Raw genomic sequence first — 6,739 nt, 5'->3', positions numbered from 1 at the left:
CTCTGGAGCAAGGACTTTATACCAGGAATGAGGGAAGGGAGGTAAGAGTCTGCAAGGCACAGACATAGATTTTTAAGTTGCTGCAAACCTGCTTATCTCACCCTATCCCACATGTGATCCGTGCTTTAAGCAGAAAAAGATCGTGGTGCACCTTGGCGAGTCTAGCTCCTAACCAAGTCTGCGGCAGGCCGGGCTGCAGGGCGGGGTCTCCAAAGCAGCCCCGCTGCGGCGGGCTCCCTGCTCCCTCTGCTGGCACCGCCTGCTCCCAACCCCGGCAGAGACCTGGAACTGCTGAGCCGGTGGAAGACGTCTAAACAGAGCCCTTGAACACACCAGGGTCACATTACCTTCGCAGTACAACGAGCCATCAGTCCTGCTCACTAGTGTCAGCAGCCTGCAGATCGTGTCTCTCTTATGCACGTCCTGGAGCCATTCTCTTCATTTATCATCACCCAAAACCCCTGCAACTTTCTCTCCAGTTACTCACAGTAGCAAAACAGTCACAGGTTTTTTAGTCACTTCATTTTTATGGGCCTCAAAATCTGTGAAGTGAGCAATAGATTAAAAAGAAACACTTTTGACCTCATGCAAAAATCCTTTGCAGAAGACAAGTATCTGCAAAAATTCCTCTGCTATAGCATCCATTGTAGGTCTTGTCCTAACAGTGCACAGTGGACCTTTTCAATATCTCAAGATCATTAGCCTTTTAAAATAACATCTGATAGGGATGGTCAATTCATACAAGCTTTGTGAAACCAGTACGGGGCAGAAAAATACTGTTTGACTCCAGTGAGAGGAAAAGTTAGTGCTGACTTCAGCTCTTACAGGAAACATGCTGTGCATCCCCTAATCATTGGATAAGAACTCATATCTCCTTAAACATCAAGTAATTTAAAGATGAGAAAACATGATAAGAAATAAAGGTCTCTTAGGTTTGCATCTCACAGTGACACAGGACAGTCGGCAGTCAAAAAAAAGAAAAAAAGAAGTGAAAATTAAAAAATCTGTTCTTGAAACATCAGAATTTTGGGACATAATTGTTTTTTGAAGCTTTACAGGAAGTTATTTTAAAAAGCCATGTTTGCTGTTGGGTATTATAATCAACTTGAGTTGTGACTTCTTTAGCAATTACAGAATCTATTGATCTTATACTGCATCGGCAAAATATGAGGACTGGTGTTTTAAAATAGCATTGTAGTTACATAAGAAAGACCAGTATTCTGCTAGTGTTCAAAATTTAACTATAGCAGCATCTTTTCCAGACTCGGTGTTAGCATCATATCACCTTTAATAGTAGAATTTCCTGGCATGAAAGCCATGAATAGCTTTAGCTTATCTAAAATGAAAAAAACAGAACCATCAGAAAATTAAAACAATCTGGATATAGGCCATGCACAGAAAACAGTAATAACCCTAGAGTAAGGTTTTTGAGTGCTTTAGAAATTCTGTTTTGGAATATTCTTCCTAGTTTTATCCACGTGGTAAAAATGCTAAATCAGAATCTGTGATTAAATCCCACACACTTCCAATATCTAAATCTAACAAAGAATTTCTATGTATCTGTATCTATCTATATTTCACAATATTGAAGCACTTTGCTGTAAAGGAGGAGGCTGATTAATTGAAACAGAATTTACTTTTCCAATCCATCTGTAAAAACACTTCTGAGGACTTGATTACAATTATTAACTTAATGGATAACTTTTTTTTTCATTATTAATCTGTTCTCTTCTGACTCCATTTAGAAATGTGTTAAAAAAGGTTTTGAGCTGTTTCGAATAGTGATACTTGTGGAAATCACACTTGCAAAGAAGTGTAGCATTTTTAACATTATGAAAGTTCTGACATTGTCTTCTGTCCAACACTACTTAATCAGTAAATACATTTTCTGGAACGAGAAAACACTCTGTAAGAGAAGCAAATTACATCAGATGCTATATCCTGTTACTTAATGAAACTATTAGATTATGACTGATTTAACTAAGAAAAGACCATATGGCTCCAATCTCTCAGGGGAGATGAAACAAATCAGGTTATTTTCCAACCAACTCTTCCTGGTACAAGCAGTGCACATTTAGGAGACGCTGCTCAGACATGTGCAGAGCACAAGCCCAATGCATTGACTGGATTCTTTCTGAAGATACACTGGCTGCTAAAATGTTGGTACCTGGTTAATAAAAGCAGCGTAACCTTTTGCACTCTTCCTGTTCACAGGATGCAGGAGTGCAGAAGAATCCAAGCAGTTCTTGCCTGCACTCTCCCCAGAGCCACAAAAAGCTGAAAGCTCCTCCAATCCCAGATCACAGAGCGAGAAGCCGCTCTACTCGCCTGTCAGCAGAGGCTTTTCTGGGACAGCTTTTCTGGCTCTCCCGGTACCTGCGTCCCTTGACAAAGGCCTTTGTCCCTCACCTGTGAACATCTTCACAAAGTCGGCACTCGACATGCTCATAACCACATCAGCTGTCACGGGAGGCTTTCCGAAGCCAGCGCTCCCACCCTTGGTCTTCAGGTCAATATACCAAGTGCCTCCGCCATCGCCTGGACAGAGAGTGAAGCACGGTGAGAAGGCAGCAAGCACTGCTGTGCCCTCCCTCTCTGCTGCCCCGCCAGACGCCCGCGGCCGTGTGCGTTTGCAGCGGCTCCGTGGCAGCCCGCACGCTGGCGGGGCTCTGCAAGGAGTCACCTCCGCCTGTCCCCCCCAGACCCGCGGGCAGCGGGCGCTTCTGCCGTGGCCCCGAGAGCGCCCTGAGCACAGCCGCAGCAGCGCCGGGACAGAGGGACAGCCGCTGCTCGAGCGGGCCTGCAGCACGAGCGTCACAGGAACTGAACAGGAGCCGGCCTGCTTTGGGACCAGCTTCCAAAGTGTTTCTGTCTGAAAACACCGGGGCCTTTTGCCAGGCAAGGCTGCACAAGCGATGGGCTTACCAGAGAGCTCAAACTGAAAGACACCCTGAGTACTTCTCACGTACTCTTCAGTCACTGTCCCTTGAATAACTCGGAACGTCTCTGCAACAGGACTCGATGGCGTGGCTGCAGCAGATTCTGTCTTAGCCTTGGCTGCATCTGCTCCTTCCTGCTGGGATCTGCTTAATTTCTTCTCCTCTTTGAATGCTTGGGCAACACCTCCAATAAATTAATTCTTCTGCAAAGGCTTCCAAACTGTAAATCAATTTACTGCTTTTGTTACCAACTTTCAGAACTCTCTAAACAGGGACAAAGGGTTTAGAAAGGAAACATTGTTTATTCTGCCCAAGATGCAAAGCAGAGATTTTCCACAAATCAAGGATTAAAATGTGAGAGAATTCACACACTGAAATATACATAAACCTGCCTATCTGATACACAGTTACCCCCGCCTACTGCATAATTGCTCAACTTGTGCAACCTTATGCAGTGTCACTGCACCTGCGTAGGCCTCTTCGGGAGTCTCTAGTGGTCCCTGCTGGTTGTTTGGGGAGATGTCCCCTACTCAGTCTCAAGCAAAGTTCAGTTCAGGACGTGCAGAACTTCAGACTGAATGTCCAAGAAGATGTCATCTTCTCAGACAATTGCCAGGCAAGTCATAAAATACAAAAGCTTTCCATAACATCGAGCAACATCTGCTTAACCCACCTGATAGCATCATTTTACATTTAAAAGAGGGGTTAAAGGAGAGAATGATACCATCAACTTCCATCTGGATCAGAGATCAAAGGGACGGGGAATTCTGTTTCAAGATCTAGAGAATTCTATGTAAAATACAGAGAATTCTGTTTAAACACATCAACTTGATCAGCATTTTACTTTACCCCAGTGAACATGCACATTTAACACTAAAGGAAAGCTTTTCCAATAAAGGAAAGCTTTTGCGATTTACAAAGCAAATCAAGTGGAACAGCCCCTTAAAATGCTGTTGAAAGTCTCTTAGGCATCTATCCTCAGTATCAAAAATACTTAGGTCTGTTCTGTGAGTCCCTACAGAATAACCAACACTGGGAGCCCAAGGAACTAACACCATCTGTCCCTGGCAGAACGGTCCTGATAGTGGGGCCCTGGAAAATGTTAAAGATAGACTCTGAAAATGTTAGGCTTTGTGTTTTGCCAGATCATTGCACCTGCATAAGCAGCATGATAAATGATATAATTGTTAGATGTGATGACTGTTTAGTAATTAAATATAATTATTGTATAATCATAAGAAGAATCATGAGAAACTATGTTAGAAATTTAAAGGGGGGCCACGAGGAGCCATGCTTGGCTGAAATCTATGTATACAACAGAACAATATAAGTTTAATAATTAACATGAAAGTTATATAATGATAGAATATAAAAACATGTTCATCCCGAACCCATGGCGGAGTCAGATTTGGGTTGGTAACCCCTGACACCCAGAGCTCTTCAATAAAGGCACCAGCATATAATCATTCTCGTGATTATGTGTTTCTGAATGCTAGCAGTCCTAGTGTGACTGCTCAAGGAGTATTTCCACCAGAAAGGAACACTTCAAAGCTTGCCTCCTCTGCTCTGGCCTTATCCCTATTTTGACACTCCTATAAAAGCAGTTCAGTATTCTTAGTTGCCCTTCAACTTGACATAAACCAATCCCAAAAGAGCAAAAGCAAAGCTTTTCTAAAAAAACCCCAAAACATTTCTGCACATGATGGTGCTTTCAGAGCCGATTGCGAGCCTGAAAGATCATCTCACTGTCGCCAGGACACTCAGGGCCCAGCGGAGGGAGGCAGCGGCGGAGCTGTGAGCGCAGGGACAGCGGGGACAGCCGGGGCGGCAACGGGGCACGGCGGCCTTGCGCAAGGCAAAGGCCGATCGGCCACATACCGACATTAAAGGAGTCGTTCTGAAAGAGAAGGGCGCTCCACGTTCTCCTGCGAGTAGCTGCGTGGTCAGGAGCCAGCTGCAGGTGAATGCTGCACCCTCGGAGGGATGGGCATTTGGGAGAGCACAGGGGTGTCCTCTCCCTGACCCCCAGAACCGTGGGGTTTCTGCAGCGTAGAGAGCAGAGCACAGGACTGCAAGCACAGATGCAAGGGTGCTCAGCCCACAGTAAACCCGTGCTCCCCTGCTCAGCACCCGGAGTGAGACGGGGTGAGATGAAACCCAGAGCTTGAGCCTTCCACCTTCTGCAGTGCCTGTTCAAATGCCTTCTGCTCCTCATGCTTAAAAAAGCCTTTCAGGAGGTAAACTGACCCTCCTGATACATCAAAAAGCCCCATCACTTCAGTTCCCCTATTACATTCTGGAGAGAAAGGAAAACAAAACAAACCAGCAAACAAAACAAACACTCAAGGGGAAGATGGCTGAACCATGATGCCCAGGTGTTTCTCCGGCAGGTACCTGTAAACATAGGTGAAAGGCAGCTCTCTACACACAGTCACTATGGCTCACTTCCATGGAGAACACCGCAGGCATGAGGCTTACAGCCTGGGCATGCTGCTGTGGCAGTCAAGCCGTGGGTTGGTCATTTGGGCCAAGCGGCTGCAGGCAGAATGAAGGAAAAGCATGCCTGAAGATCTTAGCAAAGCACTCTCACTTCCGTCTCTGCAGAATGTCAACCCTGGCAAAGCAGGTGGTATGAAAGACATTATGGAAGTTGCAAAGTGTTCAGACAGCCCCTGGCCCCTTGAGCCTGCTCCCACCTCACTCAGGCAGGAGTCTACAGCCCTGCAACACTGTGAACTGCAGTGAAGGGAACCAACAACCACCATTATATTAATACACAGGCTAGTTCATCTGCTCAGGGCTCGCTTTGATTTCTGTTGAGGTCAGTAAAACCATCTGTCTCAATTCTTCCAGCAGGCTTTCCCCTTCTGCCATCGGCTCTCAGTGAAACCCGAAGCCCTCTCAGGGTGCTGCACAGAATCTTTGTGAAAGCAGTGGGGAGAAAGACAAGCTAAAGGTGGAGCTTGGTGGAAGATTTGCTAGCCACAGTAACAGGTGGTCAGCATGGCAAGCACGGGAGGAAGTCAGAGTCTTCACTGGGCAACAGAGGGAGGATGAGGAAGAGTTATACATGCAGGGCACAGAGGAGAGGGCTGACCTTGAAGTTATTGTAAAATAAGAGAGGTACTAGTGGAAAGGATGAAGGACAGGATAGGTGTGGCTGGGTGAAAAAAGACACAGGATGCTACTGCAGGCTATCTAATAAATAGGGAGTCAAAAAATCATTAGAATTGCAAGGGACCTTTGGAGATTATCTATTCCAACCACCCTGTCGAGGCACGGTGACCTAGAGCAGATGACACAGCCCCCATGGGCAGCCTGTTCCATTGCTGTGTCACCCTCAACACAAAGAAGTTCTCTGTCATGTTTCAGTGGAATTCTTGCGGTTTAGTTTATGGCCACTGCTCCTTATTCTGTCTCTGGGCACCACTGAAAAGAGTCTGGCACCATGGTCTTGGCATCGACCTTAGAGATACGCATATGAATTAAGGAGATCCCCTCTCATTCACCTCTGGACTGAACAGGCCCAGCTCCCGCCGTCTGCCCTCGGAAGAGAAGGGCTCCAGGCCCCAAATCGCCTTTGCGCTCCCCCACCTGACTGACTCCAGTAGCTCCCTGTCTCTCTTGTCCTGAGGAGCCCCGAACTGGACACAGCACTCCCGAAAATGAGATGGAGGCAAAGCTCCAGTAATTTGAGTGCAATCGGCAGGAGACCAAAGCAAAATTTCACACACACGACGGGAGAACGAAAGGATACGGAAAGCCTTCCAGATTCACCCTTCATCCTGCGTAGGCCTTTC

General features: G+C 46.2%; 1 protein-coding gene across 1 annotated transcript in view; it reads right to left on the bottom strand.

Annotated features, from left to right (window-relative positions):
• The window catches only part of KIAA1958 (KIAA1958 ortholog), a 68,504-nt gene extending 61,765 nt beyond the window's left edge, over window positions 1-6,739 (bottom strand). Inside the window, exons 1-2 of the mRNA XM_031060562.1 lie at window positions 6,697-6,739; window positions 5,334-5,474 (exon numbers count right to left, since the gene is read on the bottom strand). The gene's annotated coding sequence lies outside the window, so the exon portion shown is untranslated. The remainder of the gene's footprint in view (window positions 1-5,333; window positions 5,475-6,696) is intronic.

The sequence above is a fragment of the Geospiza fortis genome, unplaced genomic scaffold (assembly GCF_000277835.1).
Source record: "Geospiza fortis unplaced genomic scaffold, GeoFor_1.0 scaffold203, whole genome shotgun sequence".
NCBI classification, from domain to species: Eukaryota; Metazoa; Chordata; class Aves; order Passeriformes; family Thraupidae; genus Geospiza; species Geospiza fortis.
The sequence above is the reverse complement of the archived record's forward strand: the minus strand, read 5'-3'. Positions and strand labels throughout refer to the sequence as shown.